The sequence below is a fragment of the Symphalangus syndactylus genome, chromosome 4 (assembly GCF_028878055.3).
Source record: "Symphalangus syndactylus isolate Jambi chromosome 4, NHGRI_mSymSyn1-v2.1_pri, whole genome shotgun sequence".
Taxonomy (NCBI): domain Eukaryota; kingdom Metazoa; phylum Chordata; class Mammalia; order Primates; family Hylobatidae; genus Symphalangus; species Symphalangus syndactylus.
The window spans coordinates 99,649,488-99,672,739 of NC_072426.2; the positions used below are offsets into that span (position 1 = coordinate 99,649,488).

The following is a 23,252-nucleotide window of genomic DNA, read 5'->3' on the forward strand; positions in this document are numbered from 1 at the left end:
ATGAGGTCGTACTCCTCATCTTGCAAGGTAATGGAATAGTGGAAAAAGAACTGGGGCTTTGGAATGCAGCAATCTGAATCTCACCTCACGCTATTACCAAATCTGTGTCCTCTGGCAAGTAACTTAATCTCTTTGAGCCTCAGTCTCCTTATCAGTAAAATGGAAAAAGTAACATCTCTCTCAGAGCTAAATGATGTAATACATATGTAAATCACCTAGAATAGGGCCTGGTAGATAACAAGGGCTAAATAAACATTAGTCCCTTTTTCCTTCTCTCTGCCATTGCAATATTCATTTGTGATTTCAGTTTTCTTCAAAAAGAAAATTATTTTTCATTGAGCACATGCTGTAAGTCAGGAGCTCTTTATGACCTCATTAAATCTTTACAACTCCCCCATGTGGTAGGTTCCATTTACTATCCCATGCCACAGATGAGGAACAGAGTCACAGAGAAGTTTGTCAATTTGCCTAATACTGATGCAGAAGCTAGAAAGAAATTATTTAGGCAGTTAGTGAGGGTAAAAGAGTTCTCGGCAAGGTTTCCCCTTTAATAAAAAGCAGCCCCCAAATCATTTCTTTTCTAACAAAGATCACCCTGAAAAATCGAGCTGCAGACATAGAAAAGCATACTAGAAGCTTGCATGGGTGAATGCCAGCAGCTATGCCAATAGGAAAAGGCTACCTGGGGGCCAGGCATGTTCAACATGGAGGCTCCATCTTCCCTTTTCTTTTTCAACCAGGTGTACAATAAAGGAACAGGCAACGTGATGCAGGCCAGGTAGAGAACCATCTGCATAATAAAAGATTAGGGTGGGACGGCCAGCTTCTTTGCATGCCATGTAAATGATACACCTAGTCCGACCAATCTTTTGGGCCCTATGTAAATCAGACACTGCCTCCTCAAGCTCATTTATAAAACTCCCTGCATTTCATCATGGAACTGGCAACCCATTTTTCTCCAGCATCCCTCTCTGGGCTGAGAGCTCTTCTCTTTCTTTTGCCTACTAAACTTCCACTCTTAACCACACTCTGGTGTGTTCACATCCTTGATTTCCAGCAATGAACCTCAGGTATTACCCGAGATAAGTGACATTGCTTCAATTATCACCCAAATAGTGATGATGACCTCAGCACACCTATAATCTAATCCTAAACCACTATACTGCACCCTTCCTTCCTTCCTTCCTTCCTTCCTTCCTTCCTTCCTTCCTTCCTTCCTCCCTCTCTCTCTCCCTCCCTTCTTTCTTTCTTTCCCCTTCCCCTCCCCGTCCCTTCCCTTTCTTTTTTTTTGACAGGGTTTTGCTCTGTCACCCAGGCTGGACTACAGTGGGGTGATCTCAGCTCACTGCAACCTTGACCTTCCGAGCTCAATCAACCCTCCCACTTCAGCCTCCCGAGTAGCTGGAACTATAGACACACACCACCACCCTCAGCTAATTTTTGTATTTTCAGTAGAGGTGGGGTTTCATCATGTTGCCTAGGCTGGTCTCAAACTCCTGGCCTCAAGCAATCCTTCCACCTCGGCCTCCCAAAGTGCTAAGATTACAGGCGTGAGCCACCACACCCAGCCATACTTTGTCTTTTTAAAATAAGAAGAGTGGGGCCGGGCACCGTGGCTACGCCTGTATTCCCAGCATTTTGGGACGCTGAGGTGGGCGGATCACCTGAGGTCAGGAGTTTGAACCAGCCAGGCCAACATGGTGAAACCCCGTCTCTACTAAAAATACAAAAAATTAGCCAGGCGTGGTGGTGCACACCTATAATCCCAGCTACTTGGGAGGCTGCGAAAAGAGAATCGCTTGAACCCAGGAGGCAGAGGTTGCAGTGAGCTGAGATCGTGCCATGCCTGGGTGACAGAGCAAGACTTTGTCTCAAAAAATAAATAAAATAAAATAAGAGAGTGGGATTCAATGATGTCTAATATTTTTGGCTGTTGTGTGATTCTATAACTCTACAGCACTATCAGATGGCAAGGACAAGAAAAACAAGTACACAATGGGCACATATAAACCATCAAGATGCAGTCTAGGCCGGGCGCGGTGGCTCACGCCTGTAATCCCAGCACTTTGGGAGGCCGAGGCAGGCGGACAGATCACGAGGTCAGGAGATCAAGACCATCCTGGCTAACACAGTGAAACCCCATCTCTACTAAAAATACAAAAAATTAACCGGGAGTGATGGCGGGCGCCTGTAGTCCCAGCTATGCGGGAGGCTGAGGCAGGAGAATGGCGTGAACTCTTGGGGGCGGAGCCTGCAGTGAGCCGAGATCCCACCACTGCACTCCAGCCTGGGTGAAAGAGCGAGACTCCTTCTCAAAAAAAAAAAAAAAAAAAAAAAAAAAAAAAAGATGCAGTTTAACCAACTGATGTCCCACTGTCCTGGTTCCTCCCAGAACCTGGAAGGTTTCCACAGCCAGGATCAGTTAGGCTTAACTAGGGCTTCAGCTCCTTAACTGTTATTTGCTTAGGCATGATCAACTGAGTCAGCCCGGACTTAAGTAACTTTTAAAATTGAACCAGTACCGACCAACAATGTAGACCCCTCCATTTTTTTTAAATTACAGGTGTGATGAAAACTTGAAATGGTAACACAATGGCAAAAGTCTTTTTTTTTTTTTTTTTTTGAGACGGAGTGTCACGGTGCTCGTCTCCTGGAGTGCAATGGCGCAATCTCAGCTCACTGCAACCTCGGCCTCCCGAGTTCAAGCGATTCTCCTTCCTCAGCCTCCCGAGTACCTGGTACTACAGGTGCACGCCACCACGCCCAGCTAATTTTTGTATTTTTAGTAGAGACAGGTTTTCACCACGTTGGCCAGGCTGGTCTCGAACTCCTGACCTCAGGTGATCCTCCCACCTTGGCCTCCCAAAATGCTGGGATTACAGGCGTGAGCCACTGCGCCCAGCCAGCAAAAATCTTTAAATGCATTTACTAACGTTTACCATCCTGCTTGCTAATTGGAGATTATTCAGTCACTTTTACAATATAGTAATTGAATTTGGCTCCAGGCCATAATAAACATTCTGACCCATTAAATTAAGCCTACAAGCAAAATCACTCTATTCCTTTGCTCAAGCTACAAACACATCTCTCACAGGCAGCCACAGGCAGAATATTACAAGTTTTATAATATTCATGTGTCAAATGGCAAGACCTCCAATTAAAATGCTCATAGAAAACAGTAACCTTTATGATATCTATACTTCCAAAGTTATACCTTTAGGCTTTTTTTTCTTAATGTTTTTATCTTTCCTTTTCAACTACTGCAAACACAATTTAGTGTGACTACATATGAGCTAGGCATGGACTCAGTTCTAAAGTTGCTGAAAAGTGAAAGAAGAGAACAGCTGCAGCACTTCCAGAGTATGCTGGCTGAGATGTATTGATAGAAAATAAGCTGTAAACCAGCTCCAGCAATACTATTTGTGTTTGTGCCTTTTGCAGATTGTATTTCATCACTGCTCTTCATAGAACATTAATAGATTAGACACAGCCTTTGGTCTAAAACAAGAAAAAGACTTTTATAGAAATGTTAACTTCATTTCCTTTTGTTTCACTTGCTTACCAATATAAAACATCAATACTGCAGTGTAGATATTGAACAGTTGCCACAGACAACCAAATTCATTAGTAAATTAGGCTATACCATCTCAGATAACTTATTCCCAGTTAGGCAAAAGGAATAATCAGAATTAGTCAGAATTGAGAGAATTACAGTATACTAGAGAGTTCATTGGTTTATCCAGCTCGTTACTGTTTTAAGTACAGTCATGCATTGCTTAATGACAGGGATATGTTCTGAGAAATGTGCTTTTAGACAATTTGGCATTGTGTAAACATCATAGAGTATACTTACACAAACCTAGACGGTATAGCCTACTACATGCCGAGGCTTTATGGCATAGCCACTGCTCCTAGGCTACAAACCTGTATAGCGTGTTACTGTTCTGAATACTGTAGGCAACTGTAACACAATTTTAAGTATTGGTGTACCTAAACATAGAAAAAGTATAGTGAAAATATATTATTATCTTATGGTACCATCATCACATATGCAGCCTTTTGTTGAAACCTCATTATGCATAACTGCATTAAAGACAGTGCCGGCAAAGCACCTACACACTAAGCTACAATCCTTTTATCTTCATTCCTCAATAAATATCAAGTTCACTTCTAACGATTTATTAAAGAACAACACAAGTCTATATTTGGTTCATAAATGAAAACCATCTGAAACTAAGAGTTTAAGTGGAAGATATGTAACAGCAGAGAGTCCCTGGAGATCAAGAGACAATGTGGGCCAGGCACGGTGGCTCACATCTGTAATCCCAGTACTTCGGGAGGCTGAGGCAGGTGGATCACCTGGGGTCAGGAGTTTAAGACCAGCCTGGCCAACAGGGCGAAACCCCGTCTCTACTAAAAATACAAAAAAAATTAGCCAGGTGTGGTGGCACACACCTGTAATCCCAGCTACTAGGGAGGCTGAGGCAGGAGAATTGCTTGAACCTGGGAGGCGGAGGTTGCAGTGAGCCGGGATTGTGTCATTCACTCTAGCCTGGGCAACAAGAACGAAACGCCGTCTCAAAAAAAAAAAAAAAAAAAAAAAAAAAAAAAAAAAGACGTTATGGACGCTGAAGTTTTATTTATTAATTTTTTATTGTATTTTATTTTTTCTTGAGACGGAGTCTCGCTCTGTCGCCCAAGCTGGAGTGCAATGGTGTAATCTTGGCTCGCTGCAACTGCTGTCTCCTGGATTCAAGCAATTCTCCTGCCTTAGCCTCCGGAGTAGCTGGAACTACAGGTGCGTGCCACCATGCCTGGCTAATTTTTGTATTTTTAGTACAGATGGGGTTTCACCATGTTGACCAGGCTGGTCTTGAACTGACCTCAGGTGATCCACCCACCTCAGCCTCCCAAAGTGCTGGGATTACAGGTGTGAGCCACCGTGCCTAGCCTGAAGTTTTAATTTTGAATAACTTCTGTGTCTCAAAATATTCATCTTCTGGTTTTTTCCCAAGTATTTTTAAATGTAAACACTATTCTTAGCTCCTCGACAGTTAAAAACACAGGCTATAGTTTGCTGACTTCTGCTCTCCATAGAGAAATAATAAAATCAGAAAGGGGCTAGGGATGTGATAGCCCTGAAGAGCTAGAATAAGGAATTTAAATTAATCTGGAAGACAATGGGGACAAGGCATAGGTTTCTGAGCAAGAACCTTTTGAGATCAGAGCTATACTTAAGAAAGATTTACTTGGCAGTAATGGAAAGGAAGGAGAGATTAGAAGACAACAATCAGCCTAATCCAGACTGGTTGCTTTGAGAAACGAAAAGAAGAAAAAAGATATGAAAGGAAACTTCAACAGAACATTCGTTGGAAAAAAAAAGAGGAATGGTTTAATTTATCTGGCAAGAACAAGTAAAAGTTTCAATTTCTAGAAAGAAGGAGAAAAAAGGAGATTTTTGCATTCTCATTCTCTAGTGCCATCATTATAGTATATAACTTCAGCCTACTAATTGAGGAATTTGCCTTTTTACGGAAGCTTTAGAACAGCCCAAGTTGGAGCTTCCAGTTCAGAGACAGAGTCTTCTGGTATATGTCAGTTGAAATGTGGCAATCATGTTTTGGTTTTACAGATGTAATAGGTATGGTAGTTTCAGAGATGGCTTATTTATTTATGGCCCTTTTTACTCCAGAGACTTCCCAAATTAGGAAAGAGTATTCATACGGCTTACATAGATACATCACTGCCTTCAGAAGTTTTAAGTCATTCTTCTATGACTCACAATTTTTTTTTTTTTTTTTTTTGAGAGGGAGTCTCGCTCTGTCGCCCAGGCTGGAGTGCAGTGGCGCAATCTCGGCTCACTGCAAGCTCCGCCTCCCGGGTTCACGCCATTCTCCTGCCTCAGCCTCTCCGAGTAGCTGGGACTACAGGCGCCCGCCACCACGCCTGGCTAATTTTTTTGTATTTTTAGTAGAGACGGGGTTTCACCGTGGTCTCGATCTCCTGACCTCGTGATCCACCCGCCTCGGCCTCCCAAAGTGCTGGGATTACAAGCGTGAGCCACCGCGCCCGGCCGACTCAGAATTTTTATCTATCCTTTCTTGTTCTGACAGGGGAAAAAAAAAACTGCAGTGCTGAAAATGCAACCAATTCAACATTAAAGTATGTAACTACTCTCATTCTATGGACTCAAATTTGGAAGCTGGGTAGGGGGGGTCAGAGAAAGGAGGGGCGGAAACAGACACAAACACAATTAGTTCCAATTCATGATAACAACCATAGTCAAATATTTTAGGAACACAGCAAAGGGAGAGATTTATTTCAACTGAGCAGCCTGGGAAGAGCTTCATGAAGAGAATGACATCTGCACTGGGCCCATTCTAACGAGAGAGGAAGGGCAACTCCAGGCAGTGGAAGAGTACAAACAATAACAACAAGGCCGGGCGTGGTGGCTCACGCTTGTAATCCCAGCACTTTGGGAGGCCGAGGTGGGCGGATCACGAGGTCAGGAGATCGAGACCACGGTGAAACCCCGTCTCTACTAAAAATACAAAAAATTAGCCGGGCGTGGTGGCGGGCGCCTGTAGTCCCAGCTACTCGGAGAGGCTGAGGCAGGAGAATGGCGTGAACCCGGGAGGCGGAGCTTGCAGTGAGCCGAGATCGTGCCACTGCACTCCAGCCTGGGCGACAGAGCGAGACTCCGTCTCAAAAAAAAAAAAAAAAAAAACAACAAAAAGATGAGGGGGAAATACGGAACTTATTTCTCTTATTTCCAAAGTGGTACATGTTCATTGTTACGGTAAAAGCCACAATGGTAAGAAAAAGTTTTTCATTAAAACAATTCTTTAACCTGAAATCTTACCATTCAATCCTGCCACCGAGAGTATGTACTCTTCCACATATATATCATAAACAGATTACCCTACTGTTTTATCTCTCTCTCTCTCTTTTTTTTTTTTTTTTGAGACAAGGTCTTGCTCTGTTGCCCAGGTCAGAATGCAGTGGGGCGATCATGGTTCACTGCAGCCTCAATCTCCAGGGCTCAAGTGACCCTTCTGCCTCAGCCTCCTGAGTCGCTGGGACTACAGGTGTGCACCACCATGCCCACCTAATTTTTATATTTTTTGTAGAGACAGGGTTTCGCCATGTTGCCCAGGCTGCTCTCAAACTCCTGAGCTCAAGTGATCCACCCACCTCGGTCTCCCAAGGTGTTGGGATTATAGGCATGAGCCATCAAGTGATTGACCCTGTTTTTTCTTAATGTCTTACCAGCATAGATATCTGTCCCTCCCAGCTTGGAATACATATCAGAGTCATTAAAAAACATTGGCATTCCTGAATTCAAGCCCTTCCTTATGCGCCATCCTTTGAGCTCTCATTTCAACTAGATTGTTTGTGTTTTCTTACAGCATCTCTCTAGGTGGATCCATGCTACCAGCTATTGTATTTAGTTTTTCTTTTTCCAAGTGAGATCACATGACTTCTTTCATATTCAACTTCAATAAAATCATTGATGAGATCTTTTAGATTTAATAAGAATTCTAGGTTTTCTGCCCTGCGTCTCAAAGTAAGCTCGTTTGCATAATTAAAATATTTGCACTCCGACACCACCAATTACTGGCTCTGGACAAGTTACTCAAATTCTCTCAGCCTTAGTTTCCTTACCTGTAAAATAGAGATAATAACCATAGTGCTCCCCTGAAAATAAATTAGTAATTTTTTTTTTTTTTTGAGACAGAGTTTCATTCTTGTTGCCCAGGTTGGAGTGCAATGGCATGATCTCGGCTCACTGCAACCTCCACCTCCTGGGTTCAAGCAATTCTCCAGCCTCAGCCTCCTGAGTAGCTGCGATTACAGGCATCCGCCACCAGGCCCGTCTAATTTTTGTATTTTTAGTAGAGACAGGGTTTCACCATTTTGGCCAGGCTGGTCTCGAACTCCTGACCTCAGGTGATCTGACCATCTCAACCTCCTAAAGTGCTGGGATTACAGGCGTGAGCCACCACGCCGGGCCAATTAGTTATTTTTAAAACATTTACTTTACTGATTCATTTTCAAAATCGAGAACACTATGAATCCAAATATAAATTAAGTAATAATGAGTCTATCTCTAGAATTGATCTTTTTTTTTCTTCCTCTCCCTCTTGTATTCTACACATGCTGCAGATGGGTCTTTTCTCTATCTGCACTCCTACCACTGCCTGAAGGCAGCTCTTACTCCTCTTGCTTGAATGGATGGCTCTCCAACCCCAGTGTCTCACCAGCGCTCCAATCTATCTTCCTCACTGCTACCAGGATTATTTTACCAAAATTTTATACATCAGCTTAAACACCTCTGTTTCGGGAGGGGAACATCACACACCGGGGCCTGTAGGGGGATGGGGGACAAGGGGAGGGAGAGCATTAGGACAAATACCTAATGCATGTGGGGCTTAAAACCTAGATGATGAGTTGATAGGTGCAGCAAACTACCATGGCACATGTATACCTATGTAACAAACCTGCACGTTCTGCACGTGTATCCCAGAACTTAAAGTAAAATAAAGTAAAAATAATAATAATAAAAGATTTCTCTGTTTTCTAACATCCAACTCTTAGTATGTTCCTCTTCTAGGAATTATCCTGTAAATATACTTGCACATACATAAAATGACATATTTGTGTCATTCTTTACCATATTGTCTGAAACAGCAACAGATCACAAATAACCAAAGATCCTTCCATAAGAGTCTAGTTTAATAAATTATCTACAACCATCAAGGGACTATTATTTAACTGTCAAAAGAAGAGAAAGTTCTGTAGATACAAACAAGAAATGTTCCCCAAAACATGCAAAGGATGAAAAAAAAAATCAAGAAACAGGACAAGACAGCATAACAGGTCTTCATTTGTATGAAAGGGGACTAGTTACTGCCAGATTGTGCACAAACTATCTCTAGAAGCATATCCAAGACATTGGGTTTCTTAAGTGCATCAGTTTCCTATGAGGAGGGAAACTGGGTGGCTGGAGTTCAAGGGGGAAAGGGAGACTTTTCACTGTATACCTTTACCTTTTAAATTTTGAACCAGGTGAATCCTATACCTATTCAAAAACTGAAGTTAGTTTTGTTTTTTTTCAACTGATTTATGTCATCTGAGTCCCTTCACAAGGACACAATCCACCTTAACAGTCTCATTACTAAAGCTTCCCCATTCCCTAACTGCACATTCACATCCTTGTATCTTTGTATTCACTCTGCACAGAAGGTATTCCCATTTTATCTTTGTATTCACTCTGCACAGAAGGTATTCCCATTTTCTCTGGCTGGCAAACTTCCTCATGCTTCAAACACTGCCTCTCTAAAGTGGAATGAACTTCCCTTCCTGCCTTACTGCCATATTATGCAAAAGGGCCTTTGGCCTGCTTTCATTCCATGTTTGTCCTTGGCATCAGAGGCTAAGTTCACAGTCCTAGCCCAAGTCCATCAGAAGCTTACATTCCAGCTGGGCACGTGGCTTACATCTGTAATCCTAGCACTTTGGGAGGCCAAGGCGGGTAGATCACATGAGCCCAGGAGTTCAAGACCAGCCTGAGCAACATGGTAAAACCCCATTCTATAAATATATGTATATATATATATATATATATATACACACACACACACACACACACACACACAAATTAGCCAGACATGGTGGCATGCACCTGTAGTAGTCCCAGCTACTTGGGAAGCTGAGGTGGGAGGATGGCTTGAGCCTGGGAGGCTGAAGTTGTAGTGAGCTGAGATCATGCCACTGCACTCCAGCCTGGGCAACAAAACCAGACCCTGTCTCAAAAAAAAAAAAAAAAAAAGAAAAAGAAAAAGAAAAAGAAGCAGCAGCAGCTTACACCCTTCAGAGACAGAGTTCAGGCCTCTTAAGGTATTAAACGTATGATGAAATAGCAGCATTATAGCAGCATTATTCACAATAGCCAAAAGGTGGAAGCAATCCAAATGTCCATCAATGGATGAATGGGTAAACAAATGTGGTATGCACATACAATGGAATATAATTCAGCCTTAAAAAGGAAGGAAATTCTGACACATGCTACAACTTGGATGAACCTTGAAGACATTATTCTAAGCGAAATAAGCCAATCACAAAAGGACAAATACTATATGATTTCCATTATATAGAGCATATCACATACTGTATGTTATACAGTATTTACAAACACTGTATGATTCCACTTACATAGAGTAGTCAAATTCACAGAGACAGAAAGAATGGTGGTTGCTGGGCTAGGAGGAATGAGAAATGGGAGTTTAGTTGGGGAAAATAAAAAGGTTCTGGAGGTATGTGATGGTAATGGTTGCACAACAATGTGGATGTACTTAATGCCACAGATCTATACACTTAAAAATGGTAAAAATTGTAAAACTAACATTATGTACATTTTACCAAAATTTAAAAAGAGTGAGAGACTCCTGCAGTCTCAAAACAATAAGATTATCCTGACATTTTACCAGATTTTTTTTTTCTTTTTGAGACAGAGTCTTGCTCTGTTGCCCAAGCTAGAGGGCAGTGGCACAATATCTAGCTCAAGCAATCCTCCCACCTCAGTCTCCCAAGTAGCTGGGACTAACGGGCGTACACCACCATGCCTAGTTAATTTTTGTACTTTTTGTAGAAAAGGAGTTTCGTCATGTTGCCCAGGCTGGTCTCGGACTTCTACGCTCAAGCAATCTGCCTGCCTCAGCCTCCTAAAAGTGCTAGGATTACAGGCATGAGCCACCTTACCCAGCCTTCACCAGATTTTAAAGGTGCCTTGCTATTCTCGCTCTGGTATTAAGCTCTTATAGTTTATAGTTTCTAGACTCCAAGAAAAACAAGAACAACAAGAAATGACAATTTTAAGTATAATAAAAGAACAAGAGACTATCAAAACTGAAGCAGATTTTGAAAAAGATTCAAAGGGAATTATAGAAGGGAAAAAGACTGTCATTTAGGCCAGATGTGGTGGCTCATGCCTGTAATCCCAAGACTTTGGGAGGCCCAGGCAGGAGGATCCCTTGAGCTCAAGAGTTCAAGACCAGCCTGGGAAACACAGGGAGACCCCATTATTTACAAAAGCAAATAAATAAAAAGAAAAAAGGCTGAGCATAGTGGCTCATGCCTATAATCCCAAAACATTGGGAGGCTAAGATGGGCAGGTCACTTGAGGTCAGGAGTTCAAGATCAGCCTGACCAACATGGTAAAACCCTGTCTCTACTAAAACTACAAAAATTAGCCTGATGTAGTGGTGGATGACTGTAATCCCAGATACTTGGGAGGCTGAGGCAGGAGAATCGCTTGAACCTGGGAGGCGGAGGTTGCAGTGAGCCAAGGTCGCACCACTGCCCTCCAGCCCGGGCAACAGAGTGAGACTCCCTCTCAAAAAAAAAAAAAAAAAAAAAAGAAAAAGAAAAAGAAAGAAAAAAAGGAAAAGACTATCATTTAAATTAAAAATTCAGTGAAGGGATTAAATGGCATATTAGAAACTACTACACAAGAATTAGCAAACTGGAAGAACTGAATTAATTACCAAGTGGGAAATATAAACATTTTTTTTTTGGAGACAGAGTTTCCCTCTGTCACCCAGGCTGGAGTGCAGTGGCACTACAACCTCCACCTCCCACGTTCCAGCGATTCTCCCGCCTCAGCCTCCCGAGTAGCTGGGATTACAAGCGCAAGCCACCACACCCGGCTAATTTTTCGTGTTTTTAGTAGAGATGGGGTTTCACCATGTTGGCCAGGCTGGTCTCAAACTCCTGACCTCAAGTGATCTACCCGCCTCGGCCCCCCAAAGTGCTAGGATTACAGGTGTGAGCCACAGGGCCTGGCCAAAAATTGTTTTAATATCCTTTTATTACTCAGGAGAATAGTAAAGATGCTAATTAATTTAAGACTTTGAAATTAAATATCCATGGCAAAAAACTTCTTGAAAAACTAGAAATACTGAGTTTAACCTCTAAACTAGTAGTTAAGGTCTCCTAATCTCACTTTTCAACTCTATTACTCCTATATTTGGTAGGAATCTGAAAGTGATTCTATCCCTTTTTTCAGGCAAGAGATATTAAGTTAGTCTAGTATCCGGAATAGAATGTACTCATTAAATATTTGATAAACTGCTGGCATGGTGACACACCTGTAATCCCAGCACTCTGGGAGGCTGAGGTGGGAGAATCGCTTGAGCCCAGGAGTTCAAGACCAGCTTGGGCAACATGGCAGAAACCCCATCTCTACAAAAAATACAAAAATTAGCCAGGTATGGTAGTGCACGCATGTAGTCCCAACTACTCAGGAGACTAATGCAGGCTTGAGCCTGGGAGGTAGAGGTTGCAGTGGGCTGAGATCACACCACTGTACTTCAGCCTGAACAACAGAGTGAGACCCTGTCTCAAAACTAAATTGGCTGTTCCAGAATATGATGAATTGCATTTCACAAATGCATAATATTTCTCAACTCTACCTGGAAAGCTGGTTCTATCTTATTATTTCAGTGAATGGCCTGGGTGCCTCTTTGGGATTTTTGTTTTGCTTTTTTTCTTTTTTTTTTTTTTAAAGAAAATAGGACACTGGCCGGGCATGGTGGCTCATGCCTGTAATCCCAGCACTTTGGGAGGCTGAGGCAGGTGGATTGCTTAAGTCCAGAAGTTCAAGACCAGCCTGGGCAACATGGCAAAACCCCGTCGCTGCTAAAAATACAAAAAAATTAGCCAGGCATGGCTGTGCATGCTTGTAGTCCTAGCTACTGGGGAGGCTGATGTAGGAGAATCACCCGAACTCAGGAGGTTGAGGCTGCAGTGAGCCGAGATCGAGCCATTGAACTCCAGCCTGGGTGACAGAATGAGACCCTGTCTCCAAAAAAAGAAAAGAAAAGAGAAAAGAAAAGACAATGAATGCTTCAGTTAAAACCCTAAATCCTAAACCCTAATTCTTGCTTCAAATTGGAAAATATATATATACTTTTTCCCTCACTATTGCTTCTAACAAAATAACTGTAAATTAAAAATTTAGATGTCTATCTTTAAGCATGGGAAACTGGCAATCAAAGGTTCAAGCACCTAAAACTGTGAGTGATATTTTCCCCACAGTTGGTAAAACTGTATATTCCACAACATATGGAATTCTACTGAAAGCTTTCATTGGCATTTTGCCTTGTTGAATAAAAGTTAGAAGCTATGCTTAGACTTTTTTTTTTTAAGTCAACACTGCCTTTTCATTAGACTAACATTTAAAATATGACTTAAAATCATGGGAAAATACAGTAATGATAAAATCTAACACTCATAAAGCTCTTAGCTCTGTGTCAGGAATAGTTATAAACATTTTAATGAACTAATTTAACCCACACAACAACATTATGAGCCAGGTACTATCTTTAGCTTTGTTTTACATAGGAGGATCATGAGAAATGGAGATTAAATAACTTCCCCAATGTTACCTATCTTGAAGGTGTCAACAGTGGGATTTAAAAATAAGGAGTTTAATGCTTAACCATTATACTACCGTACTGCTTCCCAAAATTTTTATCATGTGCTGATTATCATATGCTGATTTATCTAGTATCTATATCTAAAGTGTGACTTTGGTATTTGCTAACTCATACTACCGCATTTTGCCAAAGATGGCTATTCTGCTCATTTGCAAAAGGTCAAAACTAATAGACAATTCCACATCCATGTTTATTTTTTTATTTACACTTACATATTCTGTATAATCCTGTGCTGGGCTGTGCAGGATTATCCCCATCTGCACCCCAGGACTCTGTGCCTAGACTTTTTTCACTCAGAGAACACAAATTAGATGGTCCTCTTGCATGCAGTGCCCTGTGTTAAGCAATTATTTACAGCTACTTTCCTAATTGGCAGTTAAATTTCACCAAGATTCAACCACAGCCTGATATATATTTCTCCAAAGAAGCTTAAAACTTCTTCTGGAAGGCCAGAAAATGGCCTTCCTATTTGTTTATTCAACAAATACTTTACTCCACAAGGCAAGATCCTACTATATGCCAAGCACCATGATGGATACTAAAAATTCAGAGACAAACACAGCAGAGCCAATATTTGCCCCTGAGGCTCTGGTGGGGAGAGATGTTAAACAGTGAATAATCACACAAATAATTAATTACAATTGTGATAAGCATAATAAGGAAAAAATATAGAAAGTACATGATAGAAGGGCTTAACCTAGCTTAGAGGTAGTCAGGGAAAGTGTCCCTGAAAAATGGACATTTACTATGAAAACTGAGGATTAGTAGAAATTATCCAAGTAAAGAAGTACAGAAGAGTACATCAGGCAGAAGGAAGGCCAACAGGAAGCACTGTGCTTTGGAGGAAACAAAAACCCAGTGAGTTTGGGCAGCCACAAGCAGAAAGCAGCTGAGGCCAATGCTCAAAGGTCTCTTCTTAACTAGGTAGCCCACCACCTCCTCACTCCTCTCATACCATACCAGTCTCGATCTGCTGCTGGCCCACTGTATGTGTGTCACTCTTCCCCCACATCACTACCACTTCACATCTTCTCCATGACTCCAAAGAATAAAAACCACTGTATTTGTAGTAGTTAACACACAACTCTTTAAGAAGAATAATATAAATTCTGCAACAATTATATTGGTGGAGAGAATGTGAATAAATCTTTTTTATCAGATTATTGATTTCTCTGTGTTTTAGGCAACTTGAGGCCAGAGACCATATCTTATATATCTCAACACCGAGCAATGTGCATAGCTGGATTTTGACAAGTAATTTTACTATTTGGGGAGAATTGCAGAATGAGAAATTTAAGTGTTGCTGATCTACATTTTTTCTTATATAAGATTTACTAGCCTATTCATATATCCTTATCTATTTTAATTGCAAGAATAAAAACATGTTATCCACCTGGTAGATAAAAGATGAGCCAGTTCTCCAGGGATGGAGAGAGGACAAAGAGAACGCTGGAAACACAAGAAAGCTATATAACAAAGGTCCCTCAACTCTCAACTCTAACAACTGTGCCATTTCTTTCTTCACAGAAAGCTTACTCATGGGAATAACTTAAGCTTATTTCAAAAGAAGGAATGACTTTGACTTGGATGGTGGCCAGCTGTGGTAAGAAGTGCAGTGAAATTCAGCCACTTTCCCCTTAAAAGTCACTCAACTGGAAATTTTATCAGTGGGAAATTCTCTAAGGGCCAAAGACTCTATTTTCTGCAGCTTAACAACATTTGTAAAACATTTTGAGTTCTAAGATTCACCACCTCTCTCCTCTATACACACACACCCCACACTTAGGCCAATCCAGTGTGCTAACTTCTGATAGAAGTGACATGGAATTTTTTGGAATCTAAAAGTTCAAAATATGTACCCAACACAATATAATATCATTTATGAATCTTTGTTTCTCTTTGAGACTGTATAAATATTTGGTACATAGCAACATTTGAGGGCAGGAAAAGAGAAACATCATGCCTTCCAGTGGAGGCAAGAGATAATCAGCTATCCTTATTATCATGAAATAACCTAAAATGACTAGCTGGTATATTAAATATCAGAACATAACACACTTAATTGAAGAACTACCATGAGCAGGGGACTATGGTAAACACAGAACCAATAATATGAAGAATAAAACCCAGTCCTTGCCCTCCAGAAACCAACAGTCTAAAGGGAGACACCCTAGGAGAGTAAGGAGGGGAGGGGGAAGAAAATTTGATATGAAATCCATCATTCAAGGACTGATGATCCAGTATATGACGACACAAATTCTACAGATCTACCAAGGGACTTCAAAGAAGGCAGTGAGTTCCCCATTTCCTATGTCTAATTATACAAGTTCCCTTTTACCTAACACTCTATCCCACTCTACCTCTTTGCATACATGCAGTGCACATACTTAATTTAATCAATGGTTTTTGACCCCATGTCTTTTTTTTTTTTTTTTTTTGAGACAGTTTCACACTTGTTGCCCACGCTGGAGTGCAACGGCGCAGCTCACTGCAACCTCTGCCTCCTGGGTTCAAACGATTCTCCTGCCTCAGCCTCCCAAGTAGCTGGGATTACAGGCACCTGTCACCATGCCCAGCTAATTTTTTGAATTTTGTTTTTTTTTTTTTTTTTTTGAGGTGGAGTCTCGCTCTGCCGCCCAGGCTGGAGTGCAGTGGCGCGATCTCGGCTCACTGCAAGCTCCGCCTCCCGGGTTCACGCCATTCTCCTGCCTCAGCCTCTCCGAGTAGCTGGGACTACAGGCGCCCGCCACCACGCCCGGCTGATTTTTTTATATTTTTAGTAGAGACGGGGTTTCACCGTGGTCTCGATCTCCTGACCTCGTGATCCGCCCGCCTCGGCCTCCCAAAGTGCTGGGATTACAAGCGTGAGCCACCGCGCCCGGCCTAATTTTTTGAATTTTTAGTAGAGATGCGGTTTCGCCATGTTGGCCAGGCTGGTCTCGAACTCCTGACCTCAGGTGATCCACCTGCCTCAGCATCCTAGAGTGCTGGGATTACAGGCGTGAGCCACCGTGCCCAGCCCCCATGTCTTAATAAGTATGTTGAGACCAGAAGTTCGTTCAGGATGAGGTTCATTATCTTGAAGTTATTTCATTTCATATTTTCTGAAACAGCAGTTTCCTATCTAGAGCACAGCTCCCCAAATGGCAGAGAAAGTCTTGAGGTATTTTAAGACAGTGGGTTTCCTCACCTTGCTTTGAAAATTCATGAGCAGGAAAGTGAACTAGAGATGGGTTTTGTTTTTGTTTTTTTTTTTTTTTAACGGTGAAAAGGATAAAAGCTGGTACATCTATATATAGTTAAATTTGTATTTATACCCAGAGAAACATAACTTGGTTTGGAGTAACAAGAAAAAATGATGTAAATCAAGTTCAAGTAGACAGAAATGAAAAAGGCTGAGAAATACTGAGAGAAGATTGCAAATAAAGATAGATTTTCTAAATTTTCAACAATAAAAATGCATTATTTGGTAACAAGAAAAAATATTCTTTCAGACTATATGAAGACACAGCATGATAAAAAGTGATTACTAATAGTATACTGTTCAATAGTATTATTTTTAGTGAGATATGAAAATTAAAATACTTTATGATAAAAATACAAAAGAACAAAATTCCCTACTTACATATTCTCAGCTTCCTTCCCTAATAAATCTTTTTGTAACTTGTTAAGAAGAAAAAGGTAGGCTGGTGCAGTGGCTCACAGCCTGTAATCCCAACACTTTGGGAATCCGAGGCGGATGGATCACTTGAAGTCAGGAGTTTGAGACCGGCCTGGCCAACATGGTAAAACTCTGTCTCTACTAAAAATACAAAAAATTAGCCGGGTGTGTGGCGCATGCTTGTAATCTCGGCTACTTGGGAGGCTGAAGAGGGAGAATCACTTGAACCCAGGAGGCAGAGGTTGCAGTGAGCTGAGATCTCACCACTGCACTCCAGCCTGGGCAACAGAGCAAGACTCCATCTCAAAAAAGTAAAGAAAAAAAAAAAAAGAAAAAGGTGGCTGGGCGCAGTAGTTCACGCCTGTAATCCCAACACTTTGGGAGGCCGAGGGGGTGGTTCATTTGAGGTCAGGAGTTCAAGATCAGCCTGGCCAATAGGTGAAACCCCGTCTCTACTAAAAATACAAAAATTAGCCAGGTGTGGTGACGCATGCCTGTAGTCCCAGCTACTTGGGAGGCAGAAACAGGAGAATTGCTTGAACCCGTGAGGCGGAGGTTGCAGTGAGTCAAGATCATGCTATAGCCTGGGCAACAGAGTGAGACTCTGTCTCAAAATAATAATAATAATAATAATAATAATAATAATAATAATAAATAAGGTAAGACAGCTTTCCTTTCCATAACAATTCCCAACAGAAACAGAATTAAAGCTGGGCACACTGGCTCACATCTGTAATCTCAGCACTTTTGGAGGCTGAGGCAGGCGGATCACGAGGTCAGGAGATCGAGACTATCCTGGCTAACATGGTGAAACCCTGTCTCTACTAAAAATACAAAAAAATTGGCCGGGCGTGGTGGCGGGTGCCTGTAGTCCCAGCTACTCGGGAGGCTGAGGCAGGAGAATGGCGTGAACCCAGGAGGTGGAGCTTGCAGTGAGCCGAGATCATGCCACTGCGCTCCAGCCTGGGCAATAGAGCGAGACTCCGTCTCAAAAAAAAAATAAAAATAAAAAACAGAATTAAATACTAAAATGGCTGGGGGAAAAAAAAAAAGCAGCAGCCACCTAGACAATTTGAAAATTATGTTACCTGAACTTATATGGCCCACTATATTCAAACAATACTGCAAGACTTCTACAGATCCAGGGTACAAGGAAAAGAAAGACACACGAAAGCTTTCAACGGGAGGTCCTTCCTCCAATATATCAAATTTCTTCTCTATCTTTCAGTCTTATTACAGACTTGAATTTTCCCCCCCAAAAGTTAACTCTTAAGGATTTACATTATTTAGCACTGAAAGTTGTTGAAGCTTAAAAATGCCAAGGCAGAAGTTTGTTTTTTATTCTAGTCCTATCTATATGGAAAAGTTTAAGGGCTGACCTGCCGGAGAGCAACAAGAACTGACTGAATGGACCTTCCTCATCAAGAATTCTGACCAAACATCATATTCTAGAAAGAAACCTCTACAAAGAAAGCAGCTAATCTCTGATATTTGCTCATTAAAGACCGCTACTTCTTTTGATACTGCCCTAATGCTGGTTTATTATGTAAAAATACACCCCGCTGTCAGAACCATGACCTAAAGGTTTAATGAAAAGGCTGGGCCCAAATCAGCCAGAAAGCAAAAAAGCAGCAGATCAACTTTGTGATATCTTTGTCTCTTGCCATATGGTTCAGGGAAATAAAGATCCTTTAATGAGGAATTCTGACTCATAGTATGAGACTACATTGTAACCAGCAGGGCTCCAAATAATATATCAACATCTGGTCTAAATCGTTAATTTTAAAAAGGCACTCCCAAGAAGAGAATGCAAAATCCCAACGCCACTTTCAGATAGAAGGCAACATACTCTCACGTTATGAATTTAGTAAGTGATCTGCATAGCTGAAATGACTCTGAAACAGAAAAACCACAACCCAAAATAGCCTGAACACTTTTGTTATGTCAAACAATGGGCAGTTAGCCATTCATTCCTCTCTCTTAGTATATATTTCACTTGTTTCAGTCAAAGCCGATTATAAATTCCGTGAGATGGCTCAAATTTGGCTATACCAGATATTTGAAAGCTGGGGATGGGAAATATTCGTTGTACAATAATTCCTAATACTATATGTTATAAATAAAAATAAATGCTATGCATATGTTCACTTAATTTAAAAATTTAGGCCGGGCACGGTGGCTCATGCCTATAATCCCAGCACTTTGGGAAGCCAAGGTGGGTAGATCACCTGAGGTCAGGAGTTCGAGACCAGACTGGCCAACATGGTGAAACCCCATCTTTACTAAAAATACAAAAAATTAGCCGGCCGTGATGGTGGGTCCCAGCTACTTGGGAGGCTGAGGCAGGAGAATCACTTGCACCCAGGAGGCAGAGGTTGCAGCGAGCGGAGATTGTGCCACTGCACTCCAGCCTGGGCAACAAGAGTGAAACTCCGTCTCAAAAAAAAAAAAAAAAAAAAAATTTAGGCTGAGCGCAGTGGCTCATGCCTGTAATCCCAGCAGTTTGGGAGGCCAAGGCAGGTGGATCACTTGAGGTCAGGAGTTCGAGACCAACCTGACCAACATGGTAAAACCCTTTCTCTACTAAAAACACAAAAATTAGCTGGGTGTGGTGGCACGTGCCTGTAATCCCAAGTACTCAGGAGGCTGAGGCAGGAGAATCACTTGAACCCGGGAGGCGGAGGTTGCAGTAAGCCAAGATTGTCCCACTGCACTCCAGCCTGAGCAACAAAGCGAAACTCTGTCTCAAAAAAAAGTATATTGCATACCTATAACCGGGACAGGCATTTTGTCCCTGCCACTGAGGAACCTACAACTTAGTGAGATGGCAAACACTGAACAAGTATGAGTGTAATAACACAGCATCTCCATGCTATGCTGAACTATAGGCTGTGGATAATGAGGATATTCCTATCATACCCATTTCCTAAGGGTGCAGTGAAAGACTGGGAAGTTGTCAGAAGGCTCTTAAAATGACAATCCTGGCCAGGCACACTGGCTCACATCTGTAATCGCAGCACTTTGGGAGGCCAAGGCAGGTGGATCACTTGAGCCCAGGAGTTCAAGAACAGCCTGGGCAACATGGCAAAACCCCATTTGGATATTTGTTTAAATACTACTAAAAATACAAAAAGAGTTGGGTGTGATGGTGTAAGCCTGTGGTCCCAACTACTCGGGAGGCTGCGGTGGGAGGATCAATGCCCAGGTCGACACTACAGTGAGCCCAGATTGTGCCACTGCACTCCAGCCTGGGCAGCAGAGCGAGACTCTGTCTCAAAATAAATAAATAAATAAAAATAAAAATGACTATATATAAAACATAAACACTTCATAACTATATAAATGATGAGTAATTAAATAAGTACAGGTTAAATATCCCTTATCTGAAATGCTTCAGATCAGAAGTATCTCATATTTCAGATTTTTTTGGATTTGGGAATTTTTGCATATATATCATGAGCTATATTGGAGATAGGACCAAAGGTTAAACACAAAATTCATTTATGTTTCGTATACACCTTATACACATAGCATGAAGGTAATTTTACATAATAGTTGTAATAATTTGTGCATGAAACAAAGTTTTGACTTCTACCCATCACATGAGGTCAGACGTGGAATTTTCCATGAGGGGCGTCATGTCAATACTCAAAAAGTCAGATTTTGGAGCATTTCAGATTTCAGATTTTCAGATTAGAGATACTCAACCTGTGTATGAAATAACCAGGCTAGTTTGTTTTTAAACAAATATCTAAGAAATAGTAAAATTCAAATGAGTCCTATAAAAGTAGTTTGTCCTACTGTTGTCCTTACTCCAGGACTGTAACAGGAGGACCCAATCTAAGCTACTGTTGCTGATACCAGAGGACTTTTGCCCTCTTACTTTGTCCATTTAGAGTTATATCAGCTCTATTTATAAAACAGCTTTAGAAAAGCCCAGTTTTCCACTGTGTGGATGTAAACAAACATTTAAGTTGTGGTTCCATTAAAATTTAAACATAGCTGTAGCCCTGCATATCCTTGAGTTCCACATCTATGGATTCAACCAACTGGAGATCAAAAATATACAAATAAAAATAGGCCGGGTGCAGTGGCTCACACCTGTAATCCCAGCACTTTGGGAGGCCAAGGCGAGCGGATCACCTGAGGTCAGGAGTTCAAGAGCAGCCTAGCTAACAAGGTAAAACCCCGTCTCTACTAAAAATACAAAAATTAGCCAGGCATTATGGTGGATGCCTATAATCCCAGCTACTCAGGAGGCTGAGGTGGGAGAATCTCTTGAACCTGGGAGGCAGAGGTTGCAGTGAGCTGACATCATGCAATTGCACTCCAGCCTGGGTAAAAGAGTGAGGCTCTGTCTCAAAAAAAATAAATAAAAATAAAAATAAAAAACAATACAACAATAAAAATAAAAATAAAAAAACAGCATAATTATTTATAACATTTACATCATATTAGGTATTACAGTATAAGTAATCTAGAGATGACAAAGTATACAGGAGGATGTGCATAGGTTATATGCAAATACCACAGCACTTTATATAAGTAACTTGAGTATCTGCAGATTTTGGTATCCGAGGGGGGGGGTCCTGCAACCAATCCCCTATGGATACCGACGGATAACTGCCCATCTCCAAAAATCTTCTGTTCTCTCAGTCACATGAGTAAATGTTAAAAATGACTGGAACAAAATATATATGTCTCTGGCTGGGTGCAGTGGCTCACACCTGTAATCCCAGCACTTTGGGAGGCCAAGGCGGGTGGATCACATGAGGTCAGGAGTTTGAGACCAGCCTGGCCAACATGGTGAAACCCCATCTCTACTAAAAATACAAAAAATTAGCCAGGCGTGGTGGCACATGACTGTAATCCCAGCTACTCAGGAGGCTGAGACAGGAAAATCACTTGAACCTGGGAGGCAGAGGTTGCAGTGAGCTCAGATCGCACCACTGCACTCCAGCCTGGGCAACAGAGCGAGACTGCATCTCAAAAAAGAAAAAAAATAAAAAATATATATCTATATAGATATAGATATCTGTCTCATTCTTACATCTCTTTTGATGTAGGAACAGCTTTACAAATGAAACTTCATGATTCCCCAAGGAATCTACAAAGTTATTTTAAATATGATTTCATTCTAAAAGGCTTCAAGCTAAGCAGTCACATATACCACAAAAACTCTTCATCTGTTTTGCAGGCATACTTTTGTGCTGATCTGTATCTACTCTAATTTCTCAAAAAAGAAATGCTGTGGGTCAGGCGCGGTGGCTCACGTCTGTAACCACAGCACTTTGGGAGGCCGAGGAGGGTGGATGGCCTGAGGTCAGGAAATCAAGACCACCCTGGCCAATATGGTGAAACCTAGTGTCCACTAAAAATACAAAAATTAGCCGGGCATGGTGGCACATGCCTGTAATCCCAGCTACTCGGGAGGCTAAAGCAGGAGAATCACTTGAACCCAGGAAGCGGAGGTTGCGGTGAGCCGAGATCGCACCACTGCACTCCAGCTTGGGCAACAGAGTGAGACTCCATCTCAAAAAAAAAAGAAAAGAAAAGAAATAAAAGAAAAGAAACGCCGTGAAATTGGATGTGGCTATGAAACAAGCTTACCTTCACATCATTCTTCCCATATAGGCCATTCATGCAGGCTATGCTAAAGCCAGGCTCTAAACAGATACTGTTGCCAGTCCCAGGACAAATGGAACCTCTATGACTAACAGCATTCCTGTTGCTTCTGATTCTAGATGGGAAACCTCCACTGATATTTAACAACTTTGCTCTAAGTAGATGTGGAATGGTGGTGTGAAAAAAAGCAGAGGATCTGGAACAACAGACCACAGTTCAAGTCCAGGTTAACTAGCTGTGCCACTGTGGGCAGGTTACTTAATTTATCTGAACTACAGTATCCTCCCTCATCTGTAAAACGGAGACCACCACTTTACCTACCCATAGATTGCTATGAGATTATAAATATGAAAATATTTTATGAGCTATAAATGATCACATAAATATTCTTTTTATTTACTCTGTTTTTTCCTTAGCATAGGAATTATATATTAATTTTCAAAAATTGGAAAATATAGAAAAATATT

The 23,252-nt window shown here is 41.5% G+C and overlaps 1 protein-coding gene and 2 long non-coding RNA genes across 4 annotated transcripts in view; 2 read left to right on the forward strand and 1 right to left on the reverse strand.

The window, feature by feature from the left end:
- LOC129481003 (uncharacterized) overlaps positions 1–18,851 on the forward strand; it is a 29,652-nt gene extending 10,801 nt beyond the window's left edge. Inside the window, exon 3 of the long non-coding RNA XR_010120378.1 lies at positions 18,508–18,851. This is a non-coding gene — a long non-coding RNA (uncharacterized lncRNA). The remainder of the gene's footprint in view (positions 1–18,507) is intronic.
- Positions 1–23,252, reverse strand: part of VCL (vinculin) — a 128,801-nt gene that overhangs the window by 99,439 nt on the left and 6,110 nt on the right. The gene's annotated exons all lie outside the window — the stretch shown is intronic.
- Positions 6,115–7,526, forward strand: LOC134736418 (uncharacterized). The gene is made up of 2 exons (XR_010120423.1): positions 6,115–6,162; positions 7,410–7,526. It is a non-coding gene; the product is annotated as an uncharacterized lncRNA (long non-coding RNA).